Source organism: Lampetra fluviatilis, chromosome 1, assembly GCF_964198595.1.
Source record: "Lampetra fluviatilis chromosome 1, kcLamFluv1.1, whole genome shotgun sequence".
Lineage (NCBI taxonomy): Eukaryota > Metazoa > Chordata > Hyperoartia > Petromyzontiformes > Petromyzontidae > Lampetra > Lampetra fluviatilis.
The window spans coordinates 7602711-7617791 of NC_136275.1; the positions used below are offsets into that span (position 1 = coordinate 7602711).

At 44.0% G+C, this 15081-nt stretch overlaps 1 protein-coding gene across 8 annotated transcripts in view; it reads left to right on the top strand.

Annotated features, from left to right (window-relative positions):
* Positions 1-1475: 1475 nt before the first annotated feature.
* Positions 1476-15081, top strand: part of KMT2C (lysine methyltransferase 2C) — a 174231-nt gene continuing 160625 nt past the window's right edge. For 7 of the 8 annotated variants that reach the window (XM_078855009.1, XM_078855017.1, XM_078855026.1 and 4 more), the window contains exon 1: positions 1476-2076. The gene's annotated coding sequence lies outside the window, so the exon portion shown is untranslated. The remainder of the gene's footprint in view (positions 2077-15081) is intronic. The other variant, XM_078855033.1, reaches the window with a different exon arrangement.

Here is a 15081-nt window from a genome sequence, read left to right on the forward strand (position 1 = left end):
ATCTTGGACTCTTACGAAATCCTCCGGGTTGTCGATCTGTTTCGTATTCCATTCCAGGTTGTGCTTTTAGGAGGCTAGTCGAGGCCACCGGTGTGTGGGATCCAGTTTGAGTTTTAGTTTCGGAGTCACTCCAAGCTGCGGATGCCGAGCCAGGTTTTGGTTTTAGAGGTGTGACTCCAGGCTCCATGTTTGGGAGCTTCGTTCCGGGTTTTGAGTGAGAGTTTATTTCAGGTGCCGGGTTTTCCTTTAGCGCTGAGAGCTCCACTCATGGCTTCCCTGGGGGGAGGGGGGGTGACTCCATGCTCTTTGTTTTTCTTCCAGGTTGACTCCAGGCTCCGCGTCTGAGAACTCCACATCGGGGTTTGGCCCAGTTTCACTCCAGCTCCCGGTGTTTTCTGCCTGCAAGAGTGGATTTCATGATTTGTGTCTCATGAAATAAATCAATAAATCAAGCCTTCGGATACAGTACATCTCAAAAACACTCCAAACTTATATTATGGACTGCAGGCGCCAGGTCTGTTCAATCAACCCCACGGTATCCGTGTGTGTGTGTGTTCCCTGCAGATTTTATTTTACGATTGAGGCTACTCAACACTGTTTTCCTACAGGATTTATTCTGGATTGCATGTTTTGCTGGACAACTGGATGCTGCCTCTGGACCGAAACCCAGTCAACACGCAACGTTGGTCCAACGTTCCATGTTTAATGGGAAGCGTTCACCACGTGGTTTAGTTTAAGCTTGGCCTTCAAGGCTGCGTTCTGTAAAATGTGCTCCAGGTGCCGATGGAGTCGACTCCAGCCTACATCTGAGAAAATATGGAACTTTGGCCTGACGGTTCCAACCACATGCCAGCGTTGGGTCAACGTTATGTTACCTGGGATATGTTCACCGTTAGCCATGATCATCCAGTTGGATGGTGTACTTATACAACGGAAGAATAATCCATGTTCCGTGTTTAGCTTTGAAATACACTCCGATTTTTTTTTATAATGTACTTATGCTTAGATTTAGAATATGCTCCATGCTCCGTGGTTGGATGTAGAATGTGCTCCAGGCTCCTAGTTTTTATTTAGAACGTGCTCCATGTTTTCTCGTGCAGTGGACTTCCGGTCCAGTGTTTAGATTGACTGCACAGTGTGATTGCTTGCATTTTCTGAGTTTAAATGTAGACATCATTCCCTGATTCGTGCACTCTATTGATGTGAAATTAACACCAGGCTCCGTGTTTATCTCTACTGTGTCGCCGACTCCGGGCTCCGTGCGTTGTACTCCAGGCTCCATGTTTATCTCTACACCGGGCTCCGTGTTTTCTATAATGCACTCCAGGCTCCGTGTTTATCTCTACTGTGTCGCATACTCCGGGCTCCGTGTTTTGCGAATGCCACCTCGGTTCTCGCCTCCGCCACGCCCAGTACAGTTCACCACAGCCCCCTCCTCCTCGCCCCGCCCCCCGCTGTATCCTTGCGCGAGGTCAAGTGTGCGGCACCTCACTCCCTCGCGCCCCTGCTGTGTCCCTGCGCACGGTTACATTTCACTACGGCTAAAGCGCGCTCGGACAACAAAAAAAGGTTGACAACGAAAGTAAAACGCTCAGAACGGACGATAACAATCAAACGGTGAAAAATAACAACGATTTGTGTCCTCAAGCCGCGTCTCGTCGCCGTCGACGCTTGCGAAAAGACGCCGCGGCCCGGGGACTTTATCGGCTCCCGACATGGCGGCTATGGAGTAGCCGCTCGTCTCTTCCCCTCTTTATCGCCCTCGTTCTCATCTCCTACCTCCTCGTTGTTCTTCTCGTTGCTCTCCTGCAGCAGCCTCGTGTTCAGAGGAGGCGGCTGTCGCACGCCCCGGCCATGAGGCCCGGAGTCTCGGGCCGGGGAGGCTGAGGAGCGGCTTTTGTCTCCTGCTTCGCATCGTCGTCTTCATCTCAATTCTCCCCCCTCATTGTCCCCTTCATCATCTCGTTCTTCTTGGTCTTCTTATTCTTCTTCTTGGTCGTCGTCGTCGCAATAACCCCCCCGGACCCGGAGATGAGGCTGCGGGCGCGGCCCGAGAGAACGGCGGACAACTGAGAGGTGAGGAGAGGGCCCAGAGTGAGACATTTCGTGGGAACATCTCAAATTCTGTACACAATTACAGCTTTATCACAACAACAATTCACATTATCGCGTACACACGGCATGCCACATTGAGTAGAACAGGTATATGGGCCGCGATGGACACACGGCAAACATTGCCACAGGAAGATGCACTCCTGTGTTGATGCTGAGAGGGCTTTTTGAGAGCTTTTACATTATAAATCTACACGGTTTTATCTCTACAGAGTCACATAAACACGATATGCCACAGAATAGAACAATACCACGGGCAGCAATACATCCACTAACAAGCACTGTCACAGGAAGATGCCCTCTGTTATAGGTTTATGAGAGGTTGAGGGCTGTGTGATATATTATTACATCTTTAGTTCTCTACAATGATCACATTGTATACAACTTAGTTCTCTACAATGATCACATTGTATACAACTATCAAACACGTCACATAGAATACATAAATACCACAAACTACACACTAACAAACACGAAAGGGAAATATCCTACTGTGTGTTGATGTTGAGATGAGGGGGGCTGTGTGAGATGACATTACATATCTACACAATTACATAACCATATCGAATACAATAACCACATTAACAAACACTACATGTCACAGGAAGATGACCTGCGGTGTTGATATGGCTCGATGTTGAACGTCGAGGGTTGTGTGTGGATTTGATGTTACATTGTGTATAGAATTATACATAAACCACAAGAAAACACAAACATACAACGTATACTTACACCACACAACACAGGAATATGGAGTTGTATCAATGTGAGGTGTTGATGCGAGCTGAGGGCTGTCATTAAACCTTTGTCTACATAATTAGAAATAAGCATACTACGAAGTAAAACAATACATACCACCACACCACTTAAACGTACACAACAAGACATGCAGGTTACACTAATACTGTGTGTAGGGGTTGGCCCCGTGTGTGGATGTTAGTTTGTTCGTGTTATTTACATTATATATGTGCATAATCATACGTGTTTTGATGTTTCATTGGGAGGGTATAGTTTGTGTGTGGATATCAGAGATGTATATACCACGCAAACAGCAAGAACATCACGCTTCGTGTGGACTTAATATCCTAGCTGTCATGCACGCACCACAGTCCTGGTGGTGTTCATGTGAAGGTTGTGTTGATGTTTGACTCAGAGATCTAGGAGACGACGTGGACGCGAAATAAACACCATACTACGTTCTCGTTGCATGCAGGACTAAATTGTGCCTTGCTTGTATCAACTCATTGTGGGAAGAGGTATAAATGACCGTACTGGCAATGTGTGAGGTGGTATTGATGTTGAATTAAAGAGTAAGGTGTTCACGTGTCAGAATTCTAAATGCCATACTACCACGGTAATTCGACATGCGCCACATATAAACCAGCGTGTGCCCCCCCTATACGTTGCTGTGTGCGTACAATATTGATTGAAGAGACTTATAGGCTAAAAAAAGGTTATTGCAAATGGTACACTATGCTTATATTTTCCACCAAATGCAAGGGTACTATAAAAACATGTCTTACATATGGGGACTACCTTACACTGCAGACACAGGACGTGAACACGGCGGGTTATGGGAGGGGTTTTGATGGGAGACGATGGCTTTGTCGATTGATAATAATACAGTGGAGCGGTGTGTATCAACGGGGATACACGTAACCTAAGAGTATATAACGACTGCAAGCAAGTCTCAACAATATTGCAGTACCACTAAAGCAATGCTGCATACTGCAGGAACAACACCGTCAACGCGTGTCGGTGTATTCAGTCTACATTGACACTGCTGTACTGTGGGCATGGTACAGGAGGATTTGCCACAAGTGGTACGTACGTGACTTTTAAATTGTTATAAAAAAAATATATATTATGTTTTCTTCTACCTACGTGACTTACCGAAAGAACCAAAGAGTATATAGTGTGTTTATTACAGGATGTATTACATGACGGTAGTACGTTGTTTACGTTGGTAATACGTACTGTTAATGTAAATGGGTTCACGTACTAAGTGGTTATGTGCAGTGTAATTCAAGCAATGGATTTACAAACGGCTGCGAAAATCTTTATAGCACAGCAGTACACCAAAGTCAGTTCACGCCTTCATGCATTGTGAGTCAAGAATAATGTTTTTTCTACCTACGTGACTTTACCGCCAAAGATTATGGATTGCTGTAGTCACGAAAACTTAAAATCAAAATTGAATTTGTCCACTATTCACATTACACGCAGTGTAACATCTTCTGCACGTACACCAACATCACTGTGATCTACGCACATTTAAATGTGATCTGATGTATTCCAGTTGGACACGCAAAATGCCCAGACCCATATAACAACAGCCTGGCCCGTTTCACAGCACGTATTATAAACAAGAAACATGGTACCCTTAGGTGCATATACTGACTTGTACGCATGCATGTCCACACAGAGTGGCGCATTCACGCAACTCTACAAGAAGAACTAGCTCAAACCAATTCCCTACTTGAGCTTGTACTGCTTAAGCTAACAAACTAAGGTAAACAAACACGCGTGTTTTGTGCAAGCGACCACGATGTTTATGGACGTAGACATAATTTGGCCCGCATACGCGTGCACAATGGCCTATCCACGAGATGCACGCACACCTGTGTGTGTGTGGGTGCACAGTCCTAATCGTCCCGTGGGCGCTACGGAGTCGAAATATTAACTACCTCGCCAGGTATACAGGAGTCCGTGGCATCGACCCCAACACCTGACGTCAGCTCTATATTTGGAGTTTGAATGTTCTCCCCGTGGTCGCGTGGATTTTTCTCGGTGTCCTCTGGTTTTTTTTTCTTCCCCCCTCCAACATTTATAAACACGAGTATTTGGCTGCTGTAAATATCGACGTGATAATCCACTTAATTGGGCGAGAATTTGTGGCCAGGTCGCTTCTGAAAAGAGCTATATAGCTCAGTGGACATTACCTGGTAAAAAAATAAAAGTTTAGTTTAATCCTTATGGGCAGGCCGTCGGGGTCACTTGGGTGAGCCTTTACTGAGGCCGACACACGATGGGAGTTGTGTGGCCAAGACCATGCCCAGCCTATGTTTTGTTTCCCCAGTGTGGTTTATACCACGCCAGGTACTAATTTAAGACGGAGCCAACCTAGGATGTGTTGATATACTGATGTTACCCAACCCACCACAAACGCCTTTATTAACGAAACACAATCATACTTGCTTGTACAAACAAAGACTCCCCTTATAGTCATAACAGACTTTTGGGGCAAGTGCTTATTTCGAGCACATGAAGGCAGGTACATGGTGGGTGGGTGGTCAGCACCACGCCCGGCCACCTTTGGGGCCGTCCATAAGTGACGTCACGCGATTTTGGACGATTTTTGACCCCCCCCCCATGTCACACGGCGTCACAAAAAGTCAGACCCTCTTCAAATATGACGTCACAAAGCTCTGCCCCCCCCCCCCAAAACATTTCCATTTTGAAAAGTAAAACATGCTTCAAATCGCTTTAAACTATTGTCATTGTAGTGCGTATTTAATGTGGCGCTGCACTCTGATGTTGGAGGAGAATGCTCATGTTTACACACTGCACCAGGTGCTCATTGCATGCCGAGTCAGGACCGGTTGAGATATTCGTCACCGATGCTGAGCGGGATTCGAACACAGGTCGCCGGGTTCCTAGAGCAGTGCGCTGACCCCCTACACTAGCGCTCCCATAACACAACGCAGCACACATTTGTGCATTTATTAACCCATCCACATACACAGACTGGCCTCAACGAGGACACAGCCCGTATTTAGATTGTACATTCGCATAGGTAAGTGTTAGCGAGCACCTGTTTTAGTTGCTTCAGAGTTTAGATACTGTGCTCGAGATCGGCATCAACTGGATTGTACCACAACCAATAACACAGCCTTGCAAGGCTGTAGGGATAGTTGGGGTGAGAGTGAGCATCGGTTAAAGCTGGGTAGCACACAATGGGGCTATAGCCAGCAACGCGCATCGTTGTCTTATCAATGCTGATATTCACACCACAAGAAATTGAGGCCAAGCTGACACCGAGGAGGTGCGGGACATGTTTAGATACCACGTGTCGCTGATGTGACGTGGAATCTAGCCGAGGTCGCACACAGTCGTACACAGTAAGCTGTACCACACCACATTGTGATTTTTGCACACAGCGTTTTAATGAGTTTTTTGTGGAATATTTGCTGGTTTATTCCAGGATGTTTCTGTTGCGCGTCGTCGCTTTGGGACGTTCTGTGTTCATATTTTGTTTGTTGCGGTTGCACCTGACGCATGGCTCACAGGGCTATACCTAATAAATGAAACTTGATACAGACATGCCCACGTTTACACGGGTACTGTGCGGTGTGTATATATGGCGTTAGCACTTTCCTCAACAGCTTTACGATAAAATTATATTCAGGATATTTTTATGTTTGTACATTTATACAGCACACACGCTTATATGTGTATACGCAAAGGGACACAGTAACAATGCATGTACACATTCCAGATGCAGGGGTACACATACCCACGAGCACATCCAAGTTAACATCGCCACATACATACACACATGCTCCTGCAATGACTTGTACACGAGATACAGTTACACATAGGGACACATTACAAGCAGGGACACGTACAGGAATATAGACACGAATACATGAACAAGGCTGCATGTAAACGCACATGTATGCATTCAAAGACACGGACGTGCAGACATACTTAACGAGCCTCCATTCTAACACATTCAATAGCAGAGACAAGCACATGCATTACCACAGCGCTCACACGTACTGAAGGCCACAGGCCCGTGTAGTCTAGGTGTGAGTCATGGTGTGTGTGTGCCGAGGAGGAGCAGTAGGAGAGAGCCCCATCATGCCCAACAGCATGGTGGCCACAGCCGAAAATATGGCAGTGCGTTAAGTTATTTTCGTACCTTTTATGGAGACCAAGTTGGCAGTGTGGCAGACAGCACTCGTAGAGGGGCTTATCAAGAGGCTAGGGGAGTTGTGTTTGGTTTCACGTTTCGGACAACGGGGCTCGCTCCACCACCGAGCACGCAAAACGAGCTCACTCATGGCGGGGGTGTAACGGCCCCATCAACATCCCTCTGCTGTGTGCGTCCATCCATCGGCTGCAATGAGAGCTACTGTTTTGCTGTGTGATGCTCTTTGTGTGTTTGTGGGATGCGAGCGCACAGTGGTTTGTGCTGATCCATGAAATTTTGCAACCTGGGTAGATGGATTCGACCATGGGGAACATTGCTGACAAATGATATCTGACCTTATTATTGCTCCCACACCTGAGGTTGACTGAGCCTCAAAATAGTACCTGGTGCGATGTGTTAAACATCTGTAATGGGCAGACAAAGGTGGCGAGACTAGTTGTGATACTGACTCCTTGTGTACTGGTGTTGGTCTTAAACGTTTCTCAAAAACAGCACCTGCCCCAACAGTCTTTATGGATATAAAGAGGATCATTATCTTTGCATGTTTGTGCGTGTTACTAATGTACACACACAAATCTGCCAGTCATCTCGGTCAACTTGTAACACTGGGTCTGCCCTGGAACCTCCTGCTGGCGAATCTTCCAGACTTCACGTGGCCTCAACGTGCACCTAGCCTGGCACAAGTGCCGTGGTGATGTCGCCGCCACTCAGTAGGCGAATGGTGGCTGTTAACAGTAACAGCACAGTGTATGAAGTCAGATGCACACCAACATGTTCAGAGTGCATCCATTTTTGGTGTTTTTGGTGACCTCTCACAAATGCAGTCCAGGAATATTGTTGGCCCGTTTTTGAGATGCTGCCATGTGTGCATGCATGTTATTAAATCTTGCAGCAACTTCCAGGGTGTGTTCGAGCTCGATGCACGCAAATATCCATGCCCATGATTGTTGCACTCTTTGCTGGTGAGATCCAGCACCAAATGGGACCCATGAAATATTGCTGAATATTGTTCACCACTGCTGTTATGCCCTGGCTTTATCCCATCAAGATTTACCTGCGGGAAAGTGCATTGTTGTGTGTTAGTATGCATGCACTTATTGTCCCTGAGATGCACTGTTTTCCTCTGTCAATTCCATGCATTTACACAGATAGCATCCGCGAGGAGAACTGGTTGAGTTAGCTGGGATATAATGGAACAATGAGTGGTGTGCATGCACCTTAGCCTTCGTGTCAGCCCTTCCCACCCCCTCTCGGCATTAGATAGTGGCCAGTGCACGTCAGCTGTGTTCACATCACTGGTATAGGCTTCTGCTAATGGGTTGCTCTGGTGATATGAGTTGAGCTGGCTGTGTTGCTACCCCCCCCATTGTTTGGCTTCTTGGGAGCATCCATGGCCTTTGTTCGGCTCTCAAGTAGTAGGCGGTGCTTGTGGAAGTGCTGTCCCAATTAAGATGCTAGATGCTGTTGGCCATTGCAGAGAGCGATAGCTTTGTCCATGCTCTATATACAGATCAGTGTGTGTATGTATTATATAAAATATTTTCTACGTTGCACTTCTGCAGTATGCATATTACTGGATCCATGTCTACCCATAAACTTTACGAATCGCACTATCGAATGTGTTACTTGAATATATTTTTACTGCTGCATGAGAATAATACAAATCTTCAAAGGAATCTTGAGATTGTGCTCATGACCAATGATGGATTCAACTCGTGCTGGGGATATCATCGTCCTTTGACAGGAACTAGTCACCAGAGAAGAAAAATATTTTATGGCTATAGAAGTGAGGTCAACGGTTAACGCAGCACCCTATGTTGGGTGTGCGGTTTATTTAAGTCTTAGTATTTTATTTTATGATTGACATCCCTTCATGGCCAATGTGAGTAGCTTCCAGATGGACTCCAACATCATCGCCTCCCTCTAAGAGTTGTGAGCACTGGGTGCTTATGCACCACAATGCTGCCATTCCCCTCCTTGTACCGTACTGACTTTCCTGGCTGCTTTACGAGGCAGCCTTCTTGAGGGAGGTGGAACATGGGCCATTATTATTTAACCTCAGGTTTTGGCATCGGAGCACTGCATGTTATCTTAACATTTAGTTTGAAACGCATGGCTGGCTGGGTGTGGAGTGTCAAGTTTGTATTTCTATAGCCTCCGCCATAGGAAAGTGGAATTTCCAATTCTGGCATAGAGATGTCAGTGCAGATGAACACTTTCCTACAATTGCGTGAGCAAGGAAACGCTGATACTTTTTCAAATATTTATTTGACTTTGCAATAGGATTGGCTTTGAGGCCCTCACTAGTGTGTTGGTTCTAGGAGAGAGTGGGGCTTTTGGCAAGGTTTCTTGTACTTTTGTTGGTGGTGGTCAAGCGTCACTTTACATCTTGGATCACATGTGATGTAGTAGGCAAGAGGCTGTGTGAGGCAAAATGTTGTAAATTCGTCGTAATTTTCATTGGGCTATTTTAAAGTAACTGCCATCGCTTTAATGGACATCAGGTTTTTTTTGCCCGATTTATTACATGTGTGCTGTTGGCATCATGTCATGAGATTAATCTGTTGGTAAATGTGATGGAGCAGCGAGTCCCTAAAATATAGTCCATGTGTTATTTTATCCTGTACAGAGTAGGCGGCTCAATGTCCAAGAAGCTCTGCTTCTTTGGGCTTGTCACGATAGTAAAATAGATATTTTAAAAAATCTTGGAGCTGGAATTTTGTTATATAAAGTGCCAACCTAAATGTAGTGTTCTGTTTTGTGCAATTATTGGTGACCAGGCTGCAACCATCAACAGTTTTCACATGAGAACCCAGTTTAACCATTGGCTGTTGCCAAGATTGGATCCCAGAATCTCTCGGCATTGCGTGCTCAGCGCGCTGACCCTCTGCGCTATCTGGTCATTTCAACGGAGATCCGTTTAAAGTAAATGATGTAAATTTTTATAGAACTGTATTAAATAAGATGTTATAATATCACACGTTGAACATTGTTTACCATTCACGTTTATGGAAATCGAATAAAAAAAATTACCATCACTTCATTGTTCTCTTTTGAAAAAATCCAAATAACTTTCATGCAAATATAAAAAAAACAACTGCCATCACTAATATAGATCTGTAAACTTTTGTAATTCTATTCATAAATTGTAATTTCAGATTTAAAACTACAATTTACTTTTATAGAGCTCAATTATAGTAACAGCCATATTTTTTCAGAAATATATATTTACACACTGGTTTTATTGGTTCAACAATAAGCAAAAGTTTAGTTCGTGTTAAATGAATATAAAATTATCTAAATTGCAATGGAGATCAATATAAAAAGTTCAGGCTTTTCCCTAACACAGGCATCAGCCGGCATAAGCATGTATCTTGATGGCTGTTGTGTTTAGCTGGGTTTGACTTAGATATTCGTGCGCTTCAGCTTCCTCCCACAACACCAACAAAACAATGGACTGGCCAAACATCTGAAGATGTTAACAATTATGGAGGCTGTTTTGGGCAAAGACTCAAAATGTATTCTCAGATGCCCCTTGCAATAGATGTGTGTGTGTGTGACTGGGCTCTTACCTGGTTAAATAGGGGTTACCAGGCAATCAACTCGACCGTAGGCATAATTTCGGGGGAGGCACAGCAAGTGAAATCTCCATTGGGCCAGGGAGCAGCTGTCTCCTCCCCTGCCTTTGCCCGCCACCCCTCCACACCCGTGACCCCGCTTGCAGCCCTCCCTCATTAGCACTGTATGCACTTGATTGGCTTATCGAGAGCGACTTCACAAGCAAGGAAAAAAACACACGGGCTCCCGTGCAGCTGGAAAGTCCTGCCCGAGCACTGTACGTGGTGCCTTGGAAATATGGTGGTTCTGAGGCTGTTTCGGGTGAAAAATCAGCACGGCTGAAATTGGTGCCATCTTCATTGAGTTTTCACTTTCATGGAGATCCGTTGAAAGCAACTTTGATTCACATTTCGGTCAGATCTATTCAAGCTATCTCCTTTAATTGACATTTGTATTACTACCGTTCACCTCCAGAGATAATATGTTCACGTGATTGTAATTCATTTTCATAGATATTAGTTAATATTAAAGTGACCAACTCTCACTTTGACAAAGATCTATGACAGTACTGCTGAACAACCTAATTTTCATAGATATTATTAGAACATCAACCATATTCATAGATCTGTTAAAGCAAATCCCACTCATATTCATATATATTTCAGTAATAAAGCAACTGACAGGCATTCAAAAGAAATGTCTTCGAACGACCACTTTAACATTCATAAAGGGTTTGTTAAAGATATACATTCACTTTCTATGAGAGTAGCCCTGGCATCTAGTCTTAGGGTTATGAATTGTAATTTAAGTGGAAAAAGGCAATAGTATTCTATATATATCACTTAAAGAGCCCAATATAGAATGGTGCTCTGAAAACGAAAGAGATTTTCTGATGCAGCAAACTTATTGGTTTTAGTACATATCATACTGCAATTGAGAAATGCATGCCACCTTTGCCAGAAAAAATTAATGGGGGTGCGAATAGAGCCTTCTCTAGCCCAGGGTCAGCGTTAATACATAACTTACTGATATCCACAGCATCGCTATATATTTAGTACCTGCTTCATAACAATTAGGACATGGCTTGTGTGTTAAGAAGCACTGAAATTGATATTTGGTGGAATATCGGCCTCATTGCTTCTATTATTCACATTTGGTATAATTTCCACCCAGTAACTGGGGAAATTGCTTTTTCTCCATAATAAAGGCATCATGATGCTGAATGTCAAAGTAATGCCATTTGCAAATGAGCATTGGGTGGTGCTGGACTTTGTGGACTGGAATCATTTATTTAAATTGTAGATTACTACTATGACAGGTTGTGTACCTATATGATGGCCATTATTATTAAACTACTCTTATTTGTCAACAGAATACCATCGATAATGTATATTTTACCAGTTAACTAACACAGTAACACATGCTGATGAGATAGGTGGCTGATTAGCTTAAACCTCACCTGTAGGTTAGGGTTTTAATAGCCGCCATAAACTGCTCTTTTCTTGGCCTTTATGGACAATGTACCATGGTGTTTCCTGATTAATTTGGGGTTATGATAACTTAGGATTATATGGTCTTGCTAAATGTTTCGACATCAATTGGGCATGACAGGAATGTATATTGGACGATACCTTCTTAAAGAGTTGTGTTTTCTACCATTTCATTGAATGGTGATGAGCCAGGGTTATTGTTTTGTAGTTTGCATATCACTACAGGTTAGGGACGTGGCATTTGATTCATTTAGGGACGTGGCATTTGATTCATTAACTTTTTTTAAATTTGTGTTTGAGAATGGCTCTGTAAGCTGAGACCCATAATGACATTTACAAGGTCACTTCAACATACCTCTTATTCACACTAGCAGCACACCTTTCTCTTTCAAAGGGTGTTCGATGCATACTAATCAAACCTGAACATTGAATTCTCGTAGCTAGTATTTTAAATATAGATTGAAAACGAATTTCTTTAGAACTGATTTTTGTGTTTAGTTTGCTGTACTCACGCACCCCAAGTTAGCATGGTTGGCTACATATGGCGCGAAAGAAGTTATACATACATAGAATAACGTAAAATCAGTAAAAAAATTAAATGTAATGTACCTTTTTTGTTCAGTGATTTGAGAACCAAGTTTAATCATGGGTGGCTTTCTAAATTATAATTTAGGCTGTCAGTGATGTCAACCCTGTGGTCTGACAGTATTAGCCACCTGAACCACCCTACCACCTCGGGATGCCTGTATTTTTCTGCATGAGCTCAGCCGAATAGCTCAATGCACAGCTGCTAGTCAGTACACCTGTATTCATAAGGCGGATGCGAATCCGCAGACAGTAATAGGTCGAGAGCCACCACACCTTGCCATCTTTTATTTTTTGCCAGATCCTTCTGCCACAACTGTTGTACTTTAGACACCCAGCCTCCAAGGTTTACTCTTTTAGTATCCCGCCATCTCTCCTTAGTTGTACTACAAAAGGCCGTGTATATTTGTTTCCTTTTAAGGCAGTTTTTGACATATCTGTTGATTTGTTTTTGTTAATTGTGCTTATAGACTACTGCCAAGGTAGAATCACCAAATAATTGGTTTCATCTGGCTTTAAGTTCTCTCCTTGGACACCGACCTCTGGGTCTCACTTGAATGTCTGTCCCGGTAACTGACAGTCACCATTCTGTATGTGTTATGTTTACAGTATGGGTAGCAGCCGATTTATAGTACTGCCATCTCTCTGCCACATTTGAGTTCAACAGGTTGGGGGGGTCTCACCACTTATATCGATCTGGGTATGATCAATCAGCCCCCTCTCCAAAGCCTGCGTCACCAACATGGCTGACCTAGGGGAGGCCCAGAATCGGTTCAAATAATCGTCACCGGTGGTGGCCGTGAGCGGTAATCGAAATCGGGTCGCCGGGTTCGTAGCACAGCGCGCTAACCACTACACTACCGCTCCCCCCACACACATACACGCGCTTTCTGCAGACACAACTTTCAGGGTGCGTACGGCAGTAAACGACTCAAATAATAAAGCAATGCTGCGCGAAGAACGCCTTAGACCTGCAACACATTTGTATTTCACTTTACCCGCGGAGGGTTGGGGGAGGGGTGCGTGATATCAGCAGGCACACTGTTACGCTTCCGCATGCGGGTCACATGACAGATGTGACGTCACAGCTCAGTTGCCGTGCAAAATATATCCATTATTGCGCCCCCCCCCCCCCCCAAATATACAAAAGTATTTTTAAAAAAATAATTTTTGCATGGTGTACAGTCTGGAAAGTATCCACATGGCAAATTTCAAGTTCGTTGCATGTCGGGAAGTACGCTAAACATTTTGAACAGACACACATTCACAAATTTAACTTTTATATATATAGATTGGCTGTAAGCAGCATTATATTAAATGTGAATTAGGCTATTAAAAAATTTGCTTCCCAACGTTGGGCCTCTGTTGTGATTACTCGGCATTTATTTAATATTCGATTAAAATCGACAATAAAGCTGGAGATACAATCGGCAAATTGTATAATTCGCGTTACATTTTTTAATCGTGTAATATAAAACGAGGGGTACAAGCCTGTGTAGCCTTTGAATGCAATGGGCTTCTCATCCCCCCACCATTTTGTGTTCTATAGTGGTACTGTACCTGTCAGAACTAATGAGATCGAGCGAACGAGACATATTGGAGGAGACGGTTCTAAGGAGGTAGGCAAATAGAGACGTGAAATGATAGTTGATACGAGAGAGTATGACATAGAAACGACACGTACCGTACAAACGAGAAATGTATCACACACTCGAAACGGTACAAAGGTTACAGTACAACCAGTAAGCACACTGCAGATGAGCTAAACATTACAAATATAGTGCAGTTTATGCGAGACTGTACAAAGCAGACGAGGTAGAAAATACAGTTTGCAGAAAGGGGCCGTCCATAAATGACGTCACGCGATTTTTGACCCCCCCCCCCGTCGTCACACGGCGTCACAAAAAGTCAGACCCCCCCCCTCAAATATGACGTCACAAAGCTCTGCCCCCCCCCAAAATAAAACATGCTTCAAATCGCTTTAAACTCTTGTCATTGTAGTGCTTATTTAATGTGGCGCTGCACTCTGATGTTGTAGGAGAAAACGTTTATTAAAAAGTCGATTTAAATAAGTAGAACGTGTTGTCTATTTAAAGTTGCGCATTTTGATGTGACGTCACATTTCTCAAACCCCCCCCTTCATCACATCGTCACAAATGTCTGACCCCCCCCCCCAGGTGCGTGACGTCATTTATGGACGGCCCCAAAGTAGAAACGAGGCTGTTGATTAAATTGCTGGTGCAGATGAATTCTGCTGCACTAATACTCATACCTGTCCAACCCCTGATCTAGATTTGAAGCTTTCGTGACTGCAAGGATTCATACTCTTAGGTTTTTTCGGGAAAGTCACGTAGGTACAAAATAAAAATAAATAATAGAAATAACATAATTATTTCTATT